This window comes from Fulmarus glacialis, unplaced genomic scaffold (genome assembly GCF_000690835.1).
Source record: "Fulmarus glacialis isolate BGI_N327 unplaced genomic scaffold, ASM69083v1 scaffold316, whole genome shotgun sequence".
Taxonomy (NCBI): Eukaryota; Metazoa; Chordata; class Aves; order Procellariiformes; family Procellariidae; genus Fulmarus; species Fulmarus glacialis.
The window spans coordinates 101,106-122,504 of record NW_009218495.1 but is presented as its reverse complement, the minus strand read 5'-3'; the positions used below and the strand labels follow the sequence as shown (position 1 = coordinate 122,504).

The following is a 21,399-nucleotide window of genomic DNA, read 5'->3' as shown; positions in this document are numbered from 1 at the left end:
TGGAAGGGCCTCCTTTATCACTGTATGGAGAAGTCTGATGACAAGGCTGGTTGAAAGCATGGTTGTCAGAGGTGACTTTTGATATCTGTTATTTAGCTGTCTTCAGGCTGTGGCATTGGATAGCTCTGTGTAGGTGTTTGCAATTGCTCATGTATTTGACAAGTACTGTTCACAAAGCTTTAGTAATGATTAACTCTCTCTAATTTGTGGGTCCTCAGTCCACGGAAAGCTTATCTTGTCACAGCTCCAGATTTTGTGTAATACCCTTCTTTACATGAATGAAGAATGTTTGAAATGATTGGAGCAATGCAAATGTGGAACAATCCGTTTTTCATTTTCATGTCTGAGAATTTCACTAAGATCACTCTCTCTGGGTTTTTTTCTTTCACTGATCAAACTCAAAGTCCTTTCAAACATCTCGATAATTTTATCTTGTTTGCAGGTTTATCTTTTAACACTGCTATGCAAGGAAAGTTCTTACTCCTTTTCACTAGTAGCTGGGAGATGTAAGCTGCAGTTAGCAATTTTAACATGGGTTTTCACACGTAAGCATGACAGAACTGCCACAAATTGTTTTCCAAACATGGTTTTTGAATTCTTCTTGAGAATTTAAAGACTATTGTATCTCTTTTGGACAAAAGTAGTAGTGAGAGTGATTCTAGCAGGGTGGGGACTGGTCTGAACTACTTTGACCTGGTGCTTTTTACTCATTCTAACTACCTTCTCTGTATGTCTTTGTTTGAAGATTCAAGTTTTTAGGCTTGCAAATGCAAAGTCTGGTCATTTGCTGAACCTTCTACTTTCTCTGTTTAAATCTAATAGCAATGGAAATGATGGTTTGAAACATACTAGAACTTGTCTCTTTGAGTATGCATAAAATGAGTAAGTGACCTACGTATTTATTGACACATGTAAATGCAAAACTACCTTATGCAAAAGGCAATCATAAGTGGGATCTAAGATATTACAGGTATATCTGTATAAAAATATAGGAAAGAGGTCTGCTGCTCTCTATATAACCTCTGAAAACCCATTTTGAGGGTCAAAGCAAAATTGCTTTGATACCTATTCAAGAATCCGAATCAGAGTTCACTAAAGCTGTGATGATTACTATGTGTTTGGATCACCAGATCCATATATGTAAATTATCTTTTGTATTAGACCATTTCATATAGTTGGAAAAATGGAATAGTTTGGGTGCTTAGATCCTTTGCCAGGACCTGCCAGCACAAGGGCTTCTTTGTAGGCTTGATGGAGGTTGCCTGAGCTGGAAGCTTTGTCTGCAGTTTTCCATTTATATCTGGCTCTAAACAAAGATAACGCCTCTCTCATATATCCTCATACCTTCATATGTTCAACAGTAATGTTCTTTTATGAATACAAGAGGAAGGGTTCAGAATATTCTCCCTGTCCTGGGCAAATGCTGGAAGAAACAGAACTGGTGGAGAAGTGGTGTCTGCCTGCAAGGAGTAAATTCAGAAGACTTCAGTGTTTTGTAGTATGATTATGATTCTTCTGTGGTGAATTTATCCTTGCCAAATGAAGTAGCTGGAACATGCCAGTCATGTTTTTCAGCCACACAGGTGCTGCCCTATGTAGTCTCATTTTTTGTTTCTTGCCATCAGCAACTTAATCAGTGATGACATCCCTTTTCCCCTGCTCCCTGAATCTCTTGCTATGTGCTCGCGTTTGTATTAGTTCTTTGGGAAAGGTGCCACTAAGTTGCACTAAAAGATACTGCGTTCTGCCAAGTAATTCATACTGATTAATGATAAACTGTCGCAACCTATTTTAGGTTTTTCCATTTGTTTAGTCTCCTGCTGCTGCAAAGCTGCCACATAGGTGTCTTGAGGTTTTTTTCCTTCCAGTTGGGCCTTTGGAACAAGCTGAACAGCTTCAATTATTTCCTTAAAAAATGTAAATCAGATGTATGGTATAAATGATGCTCTCAGAGGATACTTTACAGGCTCTGTACATATTGGTTTGTTAGGATTGAAATGTGTGTGCTGATCATTTTTATGGTTCACTATTCCCAACCCATTAGTCTGTGCTCCACCGAGAACAGAGCTGGGTTTTTTGCTGGTAAACCGCTGTCTTCCACAAGATAAGGCTGAGGTTACAGCAGAGTGGCGGGTCTGTGCCTTCTGAGTTTCAAGCACCCTGGATGGCCTCTGCATGCCCTGGGGGAAGATCCTCCTGTTGCTAGTGCAGGTGATTCCTGCCATGGACCTCTTCGTGCAAAGTCACGAATGCTGCATCCCAGTAATGGCAGGACTTGACTTAGCTGGAACCTCGGTTCAATTTATGTGTGTAAATGGGAGGAAGGGGGAAAACCTGTGACTGGTAAAACTATGGATTTTGGATAGGGAAATCTGTGTGTTTGCTTGAAGAGTTGAGAAAGTTAGGAGCTGCCCTGTACTCAATGAGTCAGTCTTTGCGGGTCAAGTGCCTGTGAGAGGAAGAACACTGACTGGAGAGCAGTTTCTCCAGGGAGATACTGTGTTCTGCTGAGCCTGTAATGGTGATACCTTAAACACGTGTATAAATGCCACAGTGAAATGAAAGGGGGTGGTGAAATACTCTAGATGCATTGTTATACTTTATATAACCCTTCCTGAGAGGGACAGCAGTATTTTATATGCCCCCTTCTTGAGAGGGACAGCAGTATTTTCTCCCTCCAGCCCTCCACTTCCTCGCTCAGTGGTGGGAAATTTATCAGGCTTGAATTTCTCAACATCATATCTTTCCCAGCATGTGCATCGAGAGCGTGGATGAGCTACCAAGGTCCTCCCTCTGCTTATTCTGTCTGGTCTTAAAGCTCTGTTCATTCACACATCCTCTGGGAGAGCTGCTTGCTGTTCAGCGATGATCAGTTTGTCAGTTCATACTTCTGTGCTTACTATTGGTTCTGATCAAAAGCCAACAATTTCAAGCTGGAACCACCAGCTTGAGGGAGAGACATTTTGTCCCCGAAATTCGTTATCTTGCGCTCCTGAACAAGGTGGCCATCGGCTTCCTTCCAGGGTCGAGCGGCGTGCGTTGCAGTGACTGCATTTGGAGGCTGTATTTCAGAAGTTCCTCTCCTGTCCTCTTGTGTTACATCTTGGGAATATTGAGGTGCTATGGTAACTTTCAAATATTTAGCTTTTGCAAAGTAAGGTATTTGACTTAGACTGTTTTTCCAGGTACTTAACCTACTCTTAGCAAATGAAGTCAGAGTATCGTTGCAGTTAGCTAGACTGTCCCCTTCCTACTTCAAGCTGTAGGGCTTCCCTGAATCTGTGCCTTTATCTTCTGGAAGAACGTCACAATAAAAGATAGCCAGTGACAGAGGATTTGCCTCAGTCCTTGTCAATTATTCTGATAAAGAAGAAAAATGGTGCTTTATTTCTTGACTGATTTTCACTACTTTAACTTCCACCTGTGGGTTCTTATTATATTTTATGGAGTTGTGCTTACATCAATTTCAGGAGCTTCAATTATACAGTGGCATAATTACTGGAAGGCAAAAAAATGTTGATACGATGATTACAGCAATATTTCTCAGGCTCATCAAAGAGGGAAGCTGTGTGTCAGTAAAAAGGATAAACCTAACCCATCTTTCCTCAAAGCCTCTTTTTGCTCTTTTACCGTCTGCTTAATTGCCAGACAGAATTTGTTTAATTTCAGATATCTGTTTTGGTTTTTCTTGCAAGATGTAATTTCTTTGGTGGAAGGAAATAGCATAATAAGTCATTTGATATCACTTGAGGCTTGGATTCCTGGCCCAATCTCTGGTGCTTTTAGAGTAGTAGTTTATAATGTGGAATGTTTTTCATGACAACCGTCTCACGCATTGCATGCTATGGCTGAAATTTTAGAGTCTTAGTCTGAAAATAGTACCGAGACAAGGACTTTTTGCTGCTCAAAACTGCCTGAAAGGAATTTTGGGGTCCAACCCCCTATTGCTTGCTACAATATGCGGGAGAGGTCTCCAGTTCTGCATCTGCTTGCAGCAGTGGTATATTAAAACAATCACAACATATACTATATATGTACAGAAAATAGTGACAGATTAACCTGCCAGTTTCTCAGAAATCGGTGCCTGCAAGTGGTATCTTTTGTTGTTGTTATTGTTTCATGAGTCATTTCCTCTTCTGCTTAAAGTGCTCCTTTGCACTATTTTCAGCTGGTTCTTTTGATCTTGTCAGAAGGGGTCTCCAAGGCCAAGGATGTAGAACTGTTCATTTACATACAGTGTGTGTTGCTGGATAATAGGGTAATGGGTCCAGCATTTTAGTCAGGAAGTGTCCAAAAGTGGTAGAAATAGTAATTCTTTATAGCTCATGAAAGCACATGTTCTGTTCAACACTGTGTCAGATAGAACACAGTGCAGCAGGAGATCTTAGAGTTGACTCCTCTAGAGCCATACATCAGAGATAAATATTTAAACACTTTCTGTACAGAAGACATAAACTACAATTCACTTTTCCCAGCTGTGACTGTTGTTGGCATAATTACGAACAAATGCAGGGAAGGAACAATTTGATTCCAGCAGACATCACAAATATCACCATGTATAGTTTGAACAGAGCTACGTATCCTGGCAAGTCACTGCCTCCAACTGTTGGTGAAAACCTATGAACCATTAGTTGTCCAGAGGGGATGCTAGCTTTGGATTTGCCCTGGTGAATAACGATTCATTTCAACCAAATTCTTCTGAGAGTCAGTTTCTTCTCAAAATCGCCCAGCTAATGTAAGGATAACAGTAACTCAGGAGGAGATGGGGTTCTTAGAGGGTTATCACAGCAATACTGTTTGAGTCTAACAATCAAGAATGTTGTTTGGAAACATTACATTCATAATAATAAAAAAAAAAGTTCTGGAGAAGTCATTATTGAAATAGTAAGTGTTCTGGCACGCTAAAAACGTTCAAGTGTAATTCATGATATCCAGGAGTAAAGTGGGAAGCCTAAGATGCCAGCTAGGAAGATGTCCAGAAAAGCAGAGCTCTCGCAAATCTGAAAGGTTGATGGATGCTGTAGGGAGGAAGGGTAGTTGTTTTTTTTATTTGTTTTGCTGTAGGCTTTACGGTGAGGGCTGTAAGTTGATGGTCGCACAGATGTGCATGCATACCCCTCCCCATCTTGGCAAATCCCCAAACCACAAATTGGTGGAATCTGGAGAAGCTTCATTACATGCTTACTTTCTGATTGTGCCATTCTCTGGATGGCCACATGTTGTTCCACACTGCTGGGCCTGATGGACATGCTGTGAGCTGGCATGGCTCTTTCCAGGCTTTGCTTAGCTCCAAACTGGCTGGGTATGGAATAGCACTACAGTAGATTAATAGCAAAAGAGCTGAGAAAATAGGAAGTGTTTCTCACCGAGACATATGTGGCTCTTCTTGCAGATGTTGTTTTCACATTTTGTTAATCAAATACCACTTGAAGTGAATCAACCGACATCTTAACACAGTGAGTTTTAATAGCAAGACCTGGCATGCTTTTTATGGTATATAATGATAAAATTACTATGATGATCTGGGTTGAGTGAGATTGTCGTGACCCAGTGCTGCATTCAGCCCTTGCCTCCCCCTGGATGTGTAAAACAAGGAGGCAGAAATACCAGCTTTTTGGATGTTGCAAGCAACCTTACCTTCCTGAGAAGGACCTTTCCTGTCAACACCTGCCTCTTTCTCTCTGATGGGAAAGCCAAAAGCAGGATCCTAAATAATAAAATCACAAGAAAGGTACAGAGTTTTTGAACAATCTAATGTCCTTTTTATTCTTCCTCCTTCTGCATAAGGGTATCACTCTGGGTAAGAGTGATACTAAAAGGCAAATTGTTTAGTTAGGTAGGAAGGCAAACTTCTTTTTATTGACTGCCTGCATCCTGTCCTACGAGCACAGAATTACATTGCAGATGTGGTTTGGCTGCACAGATGCAGAATAAGATAAAAACGTTACCCTTAGGTGAACAGTCAAGCATTAAATTATCATTCACCTCACACAAGGTCAGTTGTTATATCCCCAGTGGAATAATGGCAGATCAGCCCCTTGTGATGGGGGTGACTTCAGGCTGTGTGAGATGCCACTGAATTTCAGTGCGTGTTGCTAGAAGAGCTTCATCTTAAATGGAAGGAAATGCTCGTGGGGGCATCTGATCTTACTTTAGAATAGGACTGAAGCCAACATTTAATACCTGATCTCTGTTCCTGCTCACTTTTTTTCCTTGGTCACATGAATATAATCAAGTACAGCAAATTGTTTCCTCTAACAACTAACTTTTCTTCAAGTTGATTGTTTTAAACTCTATTCTTCCAAGTCTTCTGTAAATACGCACACATCACAGTAGATTATTCTTAATCCAATCTCTTATATAACCACTATCATTTTGGACTTTTCTTAGTTCTTGGTTCCTGTGGAATTAGTATTTCTTAGAACTGTTTGGTTTTTGCCAGTTTGGAGACTTATTTGATGATATCACATGAGTATTTGGAGCCCGCACCTTATAAGAGAGAGTCAGGATACCTGTTGTTGTGATGGGATTGGTTTTTGGAATGTCACGCACATTAAACTCACTTAACTTTTTATAAACGCTTGCGTGAAAGACTGTCCAGATTTTCAGTAGTCTGGGATTCTTTCAGATCCACATCATTAGGAATAAGTTTAAATAAAGTGTGCTGATGATAAAAGTCCCATCTGGCCTAGAATTTGTACAATGAATACTCTGGTTTTTTAAGGAGATTGTACCCCTAATTTAGCTTGGTAGCTGGAGAAACGAAGAGCTACTCTGACACTAAAAAGCTGTTAATCTTTAAAGTCCCTAGGTGAGGTGGTTTTGAATCGTATCCTACGTTGTGAAGAAAAGGGAAAGTGCTACATATCTATTTGCATGTTTGTTCTTGTTATCAGCTGGCAGAGAAACAACAATTGGCTGCAGTATTTACATGTGGTCAAAGCTACTAGGGCTGGCTCATTAACTTTTTTCCCTTATTTCCTTAACTGATGTTTATTTTTCTTAAAGCCATAAATCAGAGGGACAAGGAATCTAAAATAGAGGCGATTTATGTAAATGAAGAATTGCAGCAGCTGGAGGAGTGACAGAGATTTTTCTACAACAAGTTCTTTGGGGCAAGATGGTGGGACCTCATTTATAACCACGTGGTTCTTGGAGATAAGGAAGATATTTGTCATCAGGGATGGGATGCCTTAAATTTGTTGTTGGCACAAGGTAATTTGTAACTATCTAAGATAAAGGTGTCTGAAGTCTAATAGGAAGGTTTTGAATCAGCGTGCCACTAGCTTTGAAGGGCCGGGATGGTTGTGCCTTCTCCCAAACACTGTTCCTGTGTCTTCCTCCAGATGAGGCAAAGTGTAGCCAGATTGAGGAGATCTCCTGGCCTCCCACTCCTTCCTGTCCTAGCTTTGTGACATGATTGCTATGAGGGGATTCCCTTCTCCTCATGTTTCTGAAGCTAACGTCCTAACTGCTAGGCACATCACGAGAACTGGGAACTGGTGCACTATCACGGAGTGGAAGGTGGCCAGTGATTTATATGCATCAATAGCAGTTTTCTTAACACTGCTAACATAGGAAGTCATACTTGCTGCTACTTGGTATCATCCTTCCCCCAATTAACATACAAATCAATGTGCTGGAACCTGTAACTGTGGCAGCGTCTCTTTCTGCAACATCTTGAAGAATTGCAAGTGATGCTTTCAATCAAGGTTCTTATTTAAGAGGTGCCACTCAAAACACTGAAAGATAAATTAAAATTCCTCCTGATTATCTTTTCCAACAAATTCCTCACTGCTTCAGTAGTTGTGTACTTGACATTATTTCTCAACATGTGCTCACTGATAAGACAACTGGTGTGGGTTTTTGAAGGTCCCAGATTCTATCTGCACTTTCTATTTTTTGTCCCAACTTTAACTACCTGGAGGCTTTAAAAAAAAAAAAGTGTGGTAGTGACTATAGGAAAATACTGCAGGACAGACTGCTGGTCTACTAACTCTGCTGAAAAAGGCAGTCACTTTTATGTTTCCTTGATTTCTCACTGTTTCTATTGGTCTGTTCTTGTTTTCTGTGTTCTGTCACATTAGGCAATAACTGTTTCATGAAAGTAGGTCTGTCTATGTCTCTTATGAGGTTTTTGGGTTTCCAGTGTGCTAATGATTCATCCATCTTCAGCTGTATCATCTCCTGGGGCTGAAGCATTTCTTTGTTTTTAGCTTTGTCTAAATTATTTTAAAATAGAGAGCAGTGCCAAAACACATACTTTTAATTGAGCAGCTTTGGAAGTGTGAAAATGAAGACTTGGCATGATCTAATTAGCACTTGTATATTTTGGTTGCAAAAAGTGACTGGCAAAGAATTCCCCAGACATCGTTCTCTGTTCTGTCTGAAAAAAATCCTGCATAAAGGTGTATATCCTGCTCAGTTCTTGTTGGTGCTTGGAAGTCCTGACTGCAATGCTTTTGCTAATTAGCTAGCTGCCAGGACATCCTTCTGTTCTTGTTCTCCTCGGTTTTTGCTTGTTTGTTGGAATGAGCGTTGGCCAGTTTTGTTTGTAAGCTCTGTGGAAGTTGGCATCTCTTTTCCTGTGGTCTCTTTAAATCCTGTGTGGCACTGTGTTTGCCAGGTTGCTGCTGTCTGGGGAAAGCCCCACGGAGCTGTGTGAAGTGGGAGGGTTATCTCAGCAGCTTCTCCTTCTTCCTGACCTAATGAGTGTTCAGGGGTGTGGGGTGGGGAGTTCTGATAAAAACCTTTAGTACGGTAGCCGGGTAACTCACCTCTATGCCCTCCTTTATTTTTTTTCCTGTAAAGTTAATTTCCTCCAGGGTTTTATCATCTCTTTTGATGTCAGGTTGGCTGACTTTTTTATTTTTCATGCAGACCAGGTCTGCTGTAGCCCCTTGTAGTAACTACAACTGCTGGGGTGGTCTGGCTTAGGTTTGGACTCGTAGCTCTTCTCCCTTTGGCGCGAGGATGAGAGCTTGTCCGGTGACAAGCATCCTCTCTAAAGGGTTCCATCCACAACAAATCTGGACAGAGCCCAGCTGTGTCTGTCGATGCTGCGGGACCCGTGCCCTGCACAGCCCGATTGCCTTGGGAACGGCTCACTGCCCATTTCAGCACAGTCTCTTTCTAAACAAGTAACCGTCCCCTGACCTTCAGGCTCACGCTCTTGGCAAAGCAGCCCGGCAACTCTGGAGCTTTGCGAATGCCTTTCCGTTCAGCCATTCTCTCACAGTTGTCCCTTAAATGTATAATTGGCTTGCTGGCATTAGAGAGGCGGTGTATGGCCTCCCTGCTAATTTCTTTCAGTATCTCCATGTTAGAGCAGTACCTGGAGGGAACGTACAGTGATCCTTTCTGGAGACTGCGCCCAGCTGCGTCACCCAGCCGGGAGCAGAGTCGCTGCCTCTTGTACTGAAGGTCTGGGCAGCATCACCACTGCTGCTGCCCCTGGGTGAGAATAAATGGCTCGCTTGGCTCTAGTTTATTTATCTAGCTGAGCAGAGGGTCTAATGCCATGGGTGAGTGCTGTATTGGCAAGCCATCTGGTGCTTGAGCTCACCTCTTCGGGTCTGTGTTGTACCATGTAGACATACCCAAGGTTAATGGATGGCCATTAGTTTAATCTGATTTATTTCGGTAGCTATGCTTCATGCACAGTCAGAGCAGTGTTTTGACAGCATGGCATTACTTTATCTACCCTTCCTGTTTTTTCCCCCATATTCCCGAAGCTTTCTCTAGAACTGTTTATTCTTTTTTCTTCTCTGCACAGTTGTTGAACTGTGGATGTAATATGTTTATCAGCTCAGATTCGCGTCTTGGAAACTTAATTTACCTTTTTATGTAACGCTTTATCACTAATGCATGGTAACGTTTCCTGGCAGGATATGCATTGTTAAAATTTGTTTGTAGAAAAAAAAAAAAAAAAGCATAGAAGCGGATGGTTCCCCTCTTGTAAGGTTCAAAAGTTTGTAAAGCAAAAAAGGAAAATGTTCTTCACGGTACCTGACATCATTTTACTCCCACCATCCTACTTTCCCATGGGGTGACTCCTATCAGTGGCTAAGATATAGTGGAGCCCAAAGACTAGGTGTGGTGGCAGCCGTCACTGTCAAGTAAAGGAAAGGCTGGGAGGGGAAGGCTGGCCTTGTCAGGGCAGTGTCTCCGTCTATACAGTAATTTCCTATGAGCTGCCGGAGACCTTGGGCAGACTTTTTGCTAACAAAACCACTACCACATGTCAAAATTGATATTTTTTTTTTTTTCTCCATTGTCTTTTTGTCACTGAAGGAGTCAGCATTATCCAGTGGTCAGTTATTCAGCTGTCCGCCCTCCTGCGCCAGCAAAGCCACTTAAGCAAGTTAACAACACTGGTTTCTTGGGGATGAGTGGCACATCACTGCAGCAGCCAACTTCAGTGCCATGGGAATGGTCCTGGGGCCTGAGGCTTGTCTTTGAGCAATTAGTTGCTATGATCATAAATAAACTGTTAGACCGTGCTTCAGAGCTCCAGTTCCCAAGCACTGATTTCTGTTAAGTGCTTTGTGAATGAAAAAAAAAAAAAAATAAATCTGCAGTTAAACTAATCTCCTCCAACAACGTATAATGCATTCTGAGGACCAGTGCTTGAGGGAAGGGCGTTGTACAAAATGACAGACAACAAAATATACATAACTCTTTGTGCAGGGCTTTTGTGGTATTAGGAAATAGAGCTCCCAACACTTGCCTATCACCCTCTCTGATTAAACACTGTGGTTTTACCAGCTAAGGATCGATTACTTTAGAAAGCGCTAAGTATTTGTCAAATACTTTTCCTTCTGATACTTCACATCCGGATCCTTTTGTCTTCATCGACTTGCCTCAACACCTCTGCTGCTCAGCAGGCTTGGTGTGCTCCCTCCTCCCCCTCCTCGTGGCCGGAACGCCATGTCCTGCACCTTGCCTCAGCCTTAACTTCGTATGTAAAAGTAACTGGTTGCATAGGTTGATCCATGTCACTTGAGTGAGGGACCAGGATGAGAGCAAATACTTGCCTCTAATGAGCAGGTCTATGCCCTTGTGTCTATTAAAGAAAATCTCTTCCCCTTTGCAGATGTGAGGAGGTGTATAGCACCATTCCTATGTCCTGGCTAGCAAGAAACCCAAGGAAATCCTCTTTGTTTAAATCCTCTTTGTTTAAACTGCATTGACCATTTTTAGTGTGAGGTGTTTTTCCATCTGAGTCCATGGCTGCGTGTACTGTACATTACAGGATTATTAGTTGCTGCCACCTTTTAAAATTTTTCAAGTCTCTTTATTTTCCAGGGTTAGTCAGAATGGCATCAGAATAAATATCTTCCTGCCTGCATCGCATCCCCTCAGCTCTGAAATGAAAAATAATGCAGGCTTAGCAAAACCACTGCTCTTTCCCAAGGCTTCCCAGGGGAAGCCTTGCTTTATTTCTTTACCAGGTATACATAACCTTTTCTTCACAATAAAAATAAAAAAGCCTTCCCCCCGCCCCCGCATAAACTATCTTTGATACATGGCTGTGAAAAAATTTTACCCAAAACCTGTGAGATTTTTCCAGCACAGTCTTCCTGATATTCTCACTGTGTGGAAGTAAATACAGAATAAATGAGTGAGTTTAGAACAGAAAAGCCCAGTTCATGTGTCTTTGATAGATGACAGGGAATACAGACAGACAAGGATGATTTTTTTAAATTTTCACTGAAGAAGGTTTAAATCATGCCTTAATACATTACGCGTTACAGGATATTTATACTTGTGTAAACACTATAGTTAAAGTTGAGGTTAGTCAACCTTTCTGTGTTACAAGCTTAGAGAATTGAGTGCAAGTCTGTAGTAAAACTTGTTCTGGGCAGAAAACTGACTTTAGAGGTTTGTTTTGAAGTTGGTGTTTTATGGACAAAATTTGGTAAGTCTATTCAGTGATTCTTCTCAAGTCGAAGTAAAATGCTGTGTGTTGAAATTGTTTCATTTCATGTTGTTGTACCTGTGGAAGGACTTACCTGAAGAATTTTCTCTTAGGATGAAGCTTTGCAGCTCATGACTCCAGGATGAAAACTTGACACGTGTGCTTCCACTTTGCTACGAGGGGAGAAAAAAAAGGAGAGACCTAGGGTCTTTAAGACGTGTTAAAGCTTTTGCGGGTGGCTTTGGAAAGCTAATATTCATTAGAAGTGAATACCTTCAGAATCTAGTAAATCATACAAGTGCACATGATGGTTTTGATATGATAGATGAGCATGTTAGGCCAGCGATGGGGAAACTTCATCTTAAGCAGTTGTTGGCATGTTAGACAGGAATGAGCCGCTCCCTGTGGAGGTCAAGAGTACATTGGTATTTGTGTGGCAATTTTTGACTGCGGTTTAAATTCCCAAGTAATGCATAGTTACATGAACTGTAGCTTGCAAGGTTTCGAGCTAATATGCTGGAGTAACTTATACTTCTAAAAGTTCCGTGTTTTATCATTAAAGAAAAATAAGACAGACTACTTTTTATATTGGGGGGCCGTAGCATGCTTGTTTCACTGTACCTCTGTTGCAATATCCATGTGTTTTATATGACTTGCTGCGAAATATTTATACAGGTGAGAACAGTGTCTATAGTGAGACTGATTTGTGTATTAATTTACCTTGACCCCTAATTTCAAAGCACCATAGCAACTTTCCATTTTTCTTTTAGATCAGGTCTTGGTGCTTTTAGAGCTTGCTGATCCTGGCTCATTGTTTTATATCGTTGGCAGTTTTGAAGCTATTAATTGTTTAAGTTGCATTTCTCAATTACAAATTGAGAGCTTCAGTGTCATTTGAAGTGGAATTTGGTGGGAGCAGCTCTTAAAGTCATGATGAGAGGATAAAATAAGAGGCATAGAGTTGAATGGTGTGAGAAATGAAACTGGTTTTCATCCTGTTTTTGAAGTATTGGCTTTATTTTTAACTAGCCTAGACTAAGGGTTTGATAAATTGGGGGTGTATGGACTGTGCTGGGCAAAGAAAGCAATACTCTGTTAAGAAATTATGAAAACCATTCATATTGTAGAGCTTGGATAGAACATTTTAATTGTACTCGTAGGACTGTGCATAATGCAGTAAAATAACTTCTGGGAGGTTTTAAGACAACTTTACAATGTGGTCAAATTAGAAAGAAAATTATTAGCTGAGAATTGAATAACTTGCTTAGTTTTATTATGGTGGAGTCCTATTAAGATTTTACAAGGAAGCAGGTTTGATCATGTATTTGGTTTGAAGTCAAGTTTGCGTTGCAGATAACCTTTGTTTCTCAGAAGCCTTTCTCGGTTGGTTTGAATGTGCTCCTTAGAGGAAGGATGCCTTTGGTGGAGGTGACTGGCCGTGTCTGCTCATGGCTGGCAGTACAGGTGCATTGTTATGGAGTGGGAACCAGTCCCTCCCTGGAGCTGGAAGACATGGTGTGAACTGGTAGGTTATCGATAACCTTTTGTATGTTTAACAAGACAAATCCTTCCGTTTAATTGTTTCACTGTGAACAAATGCTTATCACCGGATGTTTTTGGACTTGTATCCCTTTTAATTTGTTTTGGATCAGGGACTGTAAAAGCCATTTAATCATCTGCAACATGCAGCAAAAGCTTTAACTTCAGAAAAGGGCAGTGAAGGGGGCCAGGGTTTCTGGGGGGTGCTGCCCCAGCAGAGTGCTCGTGGAGCTGCTGATGCCACCGAGCAGCGCGTTGTAATTGCTTAAGCGAGAACTGCAGTTCCTCCCAGTGCCTAATGTGCAACCTCCTGGTGTCATTTGACTTCTCCCAGTGCTGTATAATTGGGGGGCTACGGGTTATAAAGTACTTTACTCAGTAGTCTGTGGGCGAGAACAGGTAGACTGAGGTGGGAGAGCGTGTGCACACTTCAACACTTCACATGGCCGATCTCTACCCCTATGTTACCACCTTCATTTACTTTCTCTCTAGGCATCCTCCATCCCCCACTGCCAGGGCCCAGCTGTAGCCAAACTGTGGAGGTGGAAGTCGTGACTTTGGGTCTCAAATGGAGAAGTGGGATTTGAATTTGGACCCCCAGCAGCCCAAGAACAAACTGCTATGTGAAGCGGTTTCTTCTTCTGATAATGGTGTTATGGCATAGGTGTAGCATGGTACATGGTAAAACAGCAAACTAGCTTGAAGGGTGAATAGACGTTTCAAAACAAGGCAGAAAATTTAAGGAGGTATTGAGCAAAAAGGAAGTGGAGGACTTAATGTTTTACTTGAGAGGGCATTAACTAGCTTTTCACATGTCCTCAGCTCTCGAGGCAACGTAGATGCTTTGGATACTAATAGTCTTCGATGTGGTAGCTATCATCTTCGGGTAGAATGGGAGCAGGCAAGTGGTAAGTTTGCCATGTCAAAGCCAACAAATACACTGGTTTTGCTGATGAAAGAGCAAATGGAAGGGGTTTCCTAAAGCTGTGGGCTGCCTGGGTAGGATCTGAGAACTTGCCCGTCTTCCTTTTCTGTTTTATCAGCTTAAGATGAATGGCGAGTCATTGTTAGCTGCATGGTGTGTTTCATTATTGGAGACCTGTCAGAAGAGTTGATTAATAATCCAGAGCATTTGGATTCAATGTGGTAAAGCTAATCATAACAAAGTACTTCAGTGCCTAATTTGAAGCTGTGAAGAAAATCCTGTTATCTTAAAAGTGTGTGTATATGAAAGGGCTACCTTTTTCTTTTTTTACAAGATAAACATAAACTCAGTTGGTGGGTTGCAGAGCGGCGGTACTGTTTCCAGAGGCTGCTTTCCAAACTTCCCTGTGATGAAGTGGAGCTGAGATTTAGTCCTGTCACTTGTGGAGTTTTGAGAATATACTTCTCAAGACCTCTTAAGTTACATGACAGAAGTTGTTATGGAAACAGCTTAATTAAATGATACATAACTAATTGTAATGAACACAAATTTACTTTCTTCTCAGTTTTCTGGAATAGCCTGCCTTTTTGCTGGATGCGAATTTGCCTTTTTTCTTTTGTCAAGTTGCTTAAACAGTTTATCATTAACACATTCACTGTATTACAGTTTACCTTTGTAGATATTCTTGAAATAACTTCTTCCAGGTAAGGAAAATTGTTAAATGTCATCCCATACTTACTTTTACCCAGGGGGAAAGATTGGACAAGTGAAGATTGCTTTGAGTTCAGCAAATCTGTATGAAGCAGCTTTGCATTTACTGGGCTTGTTTAATGAGCATATTGAAAGCCCAGTGTAGCTGCCTGTGTCAGAGTCCAATAATTGTACACAGTGTACTGCAAGGGAGAGACACTCCCTTTCTGGTAAAAAAGGACTGGCAATCTGTAATTTTTAGTAATGAATGTTTGCAGGTAGGACAGTCCAGACTTAGTGTTTGAGCTGGCTACCTTGTGAAGGTCTGATTTGATTTCCTTGTTCTGTAATTTCCAGTGTTGAAGTGAGAGTTCTTGTTGGATGACTAACACATTTCAGCGCCGGTTAAGGCACTTTTGGACACCCAGTGTTCTTCATATATTAAATATTTTATTAATGACATAAGCAGGTGTCAAGGCTAGTTCACAGTCACATGTTTTTGAGCCGTGCTTCTGAATTTTGCCATTCTCAGATTCATTTCGCAAGAGTGTTGAATGGGGTTAAGACTTGACGCTGTGGTGCTTCCCCACGTGGCCCGTTAGCACCTCAGCTTTGTATCTCTTTAACACAAACAAGTACATAATTTTTCTGGTATTTCTATTTTGCATTACAGTGTTTACTGCGTATTTGTAAGAGAATTGGAAGTGTGTTCAGAATATTAAGAGGAATATATTGCTACAGGTGGACATGGATTCTTTCTATTTGAGGTATAACTCTTCCAGGCAATGTTACAGGTAGCTCATCACTGCTTTTGCATAGCCTGCAAGATTCAGTTTGTCACAGTGTGCAGCCATCCATTTCTTACTGGAACACAAAGTTTATCCTGAGGCAGAGGGGAGAACTCAGGCAAGTCGTAGGGCAGAGCTTTAGTCTGTCAGCAGGCAATAGCTGGCTTTTGTGTGACTGTCTGAGCTGCACACATATAGTGGTGGGCTTCATCAGGCTGAGCCAAGAAATAAAATTGACAAAACTGAATATAAATCAGTATATTAGTAGTTTCTGGGAATGGCCAAGGTACTAGGATTTGGAAGCACGATTCAAAGATTTGCCAAGTTAACCTGTGATGACCACTAAGAGAAGAGTTTGCCCAGGAGAAATGAGTTATAAAGTAATTCAAGACTTTCTAAAAAAAAAAATCTTGCACAATCAGAGTTTAATGACCAAGGTGATGGCTTTATGCTGCCATCATCAGTGTTTAAATCCCCAGTATTTTTTGTTTGCACCTGTTTTTACTGATCTCATAACTGGCCATTGTTACAGAATGAACGTGGAATTTAGTTGAGAAAAGTAAACTTTTCTTTTTGGATGGGATATGAACTACCTATTGCAATAATGTTTCTGTACTTGTGATTATGGGTACTGTCAGTATTTCCATTATAAATTTCTGGATTTTTTTTTTAAAGGAGCTTAAAACTCAGTTGTAAAAATTTGTTCTTGGCAGAGAACTTGTATACAAAATCTCAGCTCGAACAAGGCTTTTTAATGAATTTTGAGAGAGGGAAGGAAAGCCTGGACTGCTTTGTAAGTTGAGGTTACAGAGGAGAAGTATACACTGAAATCTCTTGTTAGTGGTACTCAGCTTGTAGAGAAGTAGTACAACAGAAACCCCCCAGTGTTAGTCCCTTGCCCTGCGTTAAATTTTAAATTGAGTTACAAGCAATTGAGCTTAACTTTTGATTCATTCTGTGGAAAAGCTTTTGATAAAAAGCATCCATTGCCAGGCAGGAAAAACAGATCAGAGGGTACCTGGCATCAAGAAGCAGGGAACTCGGTCGTGGCCAGTCCTTCCCAGTGCTCATGGCAGGGAGAGGCTTTTTAAATTTCTGGTTGCAAAGGTGAGATATACCTTGTTTATGGTAATGGTAAATCTTATTCTGAAGGAAAGAAGTAAAAATATGTCATTCCTGTTTACTGCGTTTTTCAGTGCTGCAGGAGATGCTCTGAGATCACATTTAATCAATGTATATTTTCACTGCATTAAATCAACCTGAATATTGACGTCATGAAAATAAGCTGAGAAGCCTGGTGAAGGATGCTGATGCGTTTTACTCTTCTAATAAACACTGCTTCAAAATTTAATGAAGCATACCATGTTGCTAAAGGTAAATGCAAGCAAACTGAGCTATAGACATTTTGCTTGAGGTGGTTACTTTTTAATAAGATTCGTCACCAAGTAATGTGAGCAGTTCCATATGACGCAAATGCCAGCAGTCATTTCCCTGCCGCCATTTCAAGAGGAAACCTGGTGATACTGATTGTTTTCACTAGACGGAGAGAAAACACTGCAGCCATATATGTCCTCAGCAAAATGCTGAGCATCACCCCTCTGTTTCAAGAAGCGTCTTTAATACACCTTGGGCCCCTAGTTGTAAGTGCAAACTCAAGTGAGTTTACTTGAATTTCTGTTAAGATGGGCTCTTTTCAAAGGCAATCTGTGTGTAACCTTCTTGTTCTCATCTGTTCCCTCCTGCTAATGCGTTTTGTCTTCAATAAAAACTTCCTAAAAGTTCTATGGACCGTTAAGAATGTTGTATACGTTTTGGTACAGCCCTCGGTACTGTGTATCCTTGGTTCTGACTGGGGCAACTGAGCACAACTAGAAAACAAATAATCCTGGGAAGGATGCATTTGGTCAGAGATAGTGGCGTGTGGACCCTGTGCCTTGAATGGGCATTTCCTTGCCTTCCAGCAGGAAAAGAAAGACATACCAATTCCCTGGAGACAGACCCGTTACCATGTTCTTATGCCTTTCCTTCTAGTATGTCTTCTGTTGTGGCAGGTTCATACTCGCTTTTAGAAAGAGATTAGTTCTTTGGTACTGTTGCTGTTGCTTGTGTATAGGTGAAGCTACATAAGAAGAAAAAGTCACAGCAGAACTGTATTTGTGCAGAGCAACTTGGTGAACTAGTTTTGCTGCTGGAGGTGAGTTCAGTGAAGAAGTTTATATTAAAAATTTAGTTTTCTGCAATTATAATAGACTATTACCTAAACATTTCAGAATCAGATAATTTGGTTCCAAACTAGTTGAAATTTCGGTTTTAAATGTTTTGACCAAGGTATGAACTAATTTTGGATAGGCATGGATAACCAAATTGCCAAAAATTCTTATTAGTAAGCGCCTGAAACTTAAGAAGAGGTAGCTATGCTATGGTTATAACTATGGAGTCATTCATGATTTTGCTTCTGGTTTGCTGTTTTAATGATATTCCTGAGTGCGATACAACAGAATGATGTCTCAGGTCATCTTTAAATAGGAATTCAATAATTGCTGTGATTAGTGATAAGCCTGTTAGCTTTGTGTGTAGAAGTAAGAATTTGATTTCTCCCAACGACAAAAAAGAAGTGGTGCTTTGTTTTTGGAACTGTGGGACATTTGTTTCCATCCTGTCTTAATTTAAACTAGCAGCTGTAAATAAACTAATGCTGCCCTTCGGTTACGTGAGTACCTGCTGTGAAAGCCTGATCTACGGTTATGAAACCCTGAACATGGTCTGTGTGGTTAAGCCTTAGTCCCTGGGTGGGAAGAAGAGGGAAAACCTCCCTCTGTTCATAGAAAGCTAACTGGGTGTGTTAGTGTTTCTGATAAGCCCCTAAGAGTTAAGTAACGCTTTGAACCTAGGTGAAGTATTTGGAAACATTAATCCTCACATTTGCATGTAAACCAAATATCATCCCTGTTTTCTGAGTGGAGAAATACCCCCCTCACTTTCTCCTGGGACACCTGCCTCCCCAGCTGCCTTGATGTGTTTTTCTTTGACGTGCTCTTGCTTTGATACCCATGAAGCAGAGCAACCCAAGATACTTAATTTATGAAAACTGTCGGGTATTTGTGTGTGTGGCTTTACCACAGCTTTTTTGCTATTTTCAGGCTTCTTTTCACACTTGAGGATTCTGCCTTGCTAGCCGTGTGAAATTCATCTGTAACGTCTTCAGGACAGAATATGCAGATCTGCCTAGCACAGTGTCAGGTGGTGCAAACTAGACAAGATGGTTTGAATGACTTACTAAAAGTCATGGGTGATTGAGGGCAGGATTCTTTTCCTTATGCACTTTGTAAGGAACCTCTTGAGAGTCTAAGATAGATATGGAAGTCTGGGATTTCCTGGCTGTAATAGTAGTTTAATATGAAGGCAGTCCCACATGTGCTTTCTAACTAGGCATTCAAGGACGACTCTGTGCATTTAAGTGAAACGATCTCTAAGTCAGGAAGCCCAGATAAATGGATTTGTAGCAGGTTTAGGTTGCAGGTGGGGAATGTTCCCCGTTTGAAAACATAGATTCTGTATTTGCAGGAATCTTTGAGCAAAATGTGCTGCTGTCATCTCCCTCCTCTCCTCCATAGGCACTTGGTGCTTTACATTGCAGTGAGATGCTGTCCAGAGTCAGAATTTGCTGATATCAAGTGTGAAGGAGTATGTTTGGCTCACAGCTTGTCTTCTCTTCAGAAATTACTTTAAGGGACACAGAGAGCTCTCAATGGTAGAGGAAGCTGTTATCTTCTATCCCGGTGAACCACCTGATTTTCTTTTCCCTGACTTACCATGCTTGCAGGGATTATCTCCTCCAATTCCTTTCCTCTGCAGGTGGTCCTCTTCGGCCGTGGCTGTCCCTATTCTGCCACAGCTTTCCCTGAGCACAAAGCCTTTTCAGTGCCCGTCCCAGGGTGATGGGGAAGGTACTGAATTCACAGTGGTCTTGGTGTGCATGACTGGAACTGGCAGCAGCGCAGCATGCCAAAATATGGTTAACCTGATGGTCAGTTGATGTCTCAACCCATTTCCTAGAGGATGGAGCTGCTCGTAGTGAGAAGCCACTCTGGCAGATGATACCTACTGGCTCCTGTATGGAAAATGTAGTGTTAAAGTGGACTTCCAGTCTTCTGTTGCTAAAAGTCTCTAAGTTTCCTGGGATGCGTCTCCAGCACCTGTTATGAAATCCCTTTACCTTCACACCAAAGTGTGACTAACTGCAAAGGAAGCACTGGCTGGTTTTGTGTGGTTTACTTTAATAGTATCATGTTGGCATTGGGGGAGGCTGTTGTTCTTGGTTGGAGCCATATTTTAATACAATTGAAATCTGATTTAGGAATTCATGTAGGTGCCATTTTCCCTGGTGTGACAGGATAGAGACTGTAGGAGTAGGAACTAATTTTGCTGAGCTCATTTGATGGGATTGAGGCAGGCATAGTGGGATGCACTCAGCCCAGAGCAGCTGCATTTTGCCTTCTGTGTCCTCAAAGGAGCAGTTGATCACAATGTAAGTGCAAGAATGTTTCTGCAGAAAATAAAATGAAATAAGGATAGAGCAGCCCAGCTGTTGACTGAATGTAGCCATAAAGATGGATGACTGGAAAGACTAAGGAGCTAAGAACTGTTTGAAGCACTCCTAGAGTGGGAGTCTCGGTGACGCTTCAGCAATGACTTGTTTAGGTTCCTGATGCTCTTCTCCCACTGTGTGAATAAATAAGCAGACTTGGGCTGATGGAACACACCAGTCAAAGGAAGTTCCCACTGGGGCATATATACTCTGAAAACTTCCATAAATTGTTCTGTAATATGACAGTTTTCAATTATGGGTTTTCATAATAAGAGGCTTATTGGCAACCAGTAATGCAAGTTAACTGTGGAAATTTCTATTGCTTTTCTTGGCCCCCATGCACTTCCTGAACAGTGTGTGCTTTGTCCCAGGTGTACCATTCTGGGCTTTGAACATGTGTCAGAACATGCGCAGGGCTGAGACCCCTGGGAACTGGCACTCGGAGCCCGATCAAAAGGAGCAGAAAAAGAAGGTGAGGGGCTTAAGGCACGAGCCCCAACGTGTTAACTCTTGGTTGATTTGTTTGTTTCCTGCCTTGATGAGTTAAAGAGCTGATCACCAGTAAGAGATTTTCTCAGACACATGGGAAATCATTTTTATGCAGTTCTGAACAAAGCTTCAAACCTATATAGCCCTGGGAGGTACAGGTATGCAAATATCTTGGATAGCCCTTCCAGTACATTTCGATTAGTTTGCATTGTCAACCCACTTTCCTCTTACGGGCACGTGCGGGTGCAGGCTTGTTCGGTTTATGAAATGTTGAATAAGTCTTCAAAGAGTATCATTGTTTCCAGGAAATATGTTTTTCATACATACTTGTATTGTTTAAAAAAAAAAAAAGCAGTAATGGATAATACTTTGGGTTTGTGCGAGCCAACGGTGTGGATTTGCTTGGCATTGCAGCTTTCAAATGATACACACTCAGCACAAGTAGATTCTTTTCTGATTA

At 41.3% G+C, this 21,399-nt stretch overlaps 1 protein-coding gene across 1 annotated transcript in view; it reads left to right on the top strand.

The window, feature by feature from the left end:
- LOC104078409 (DIS3-like exonuclease 2 {ECO:0000255|HAMAP-Rule:MF_03045}) overlaps nt 1-21,399 on the top strand; it is a gene marked incomplete at its 3' end in the record, with an annotated part of 127,019 nt that overhangs the window by 27,135 nt on the left and 78,485 nt on the right.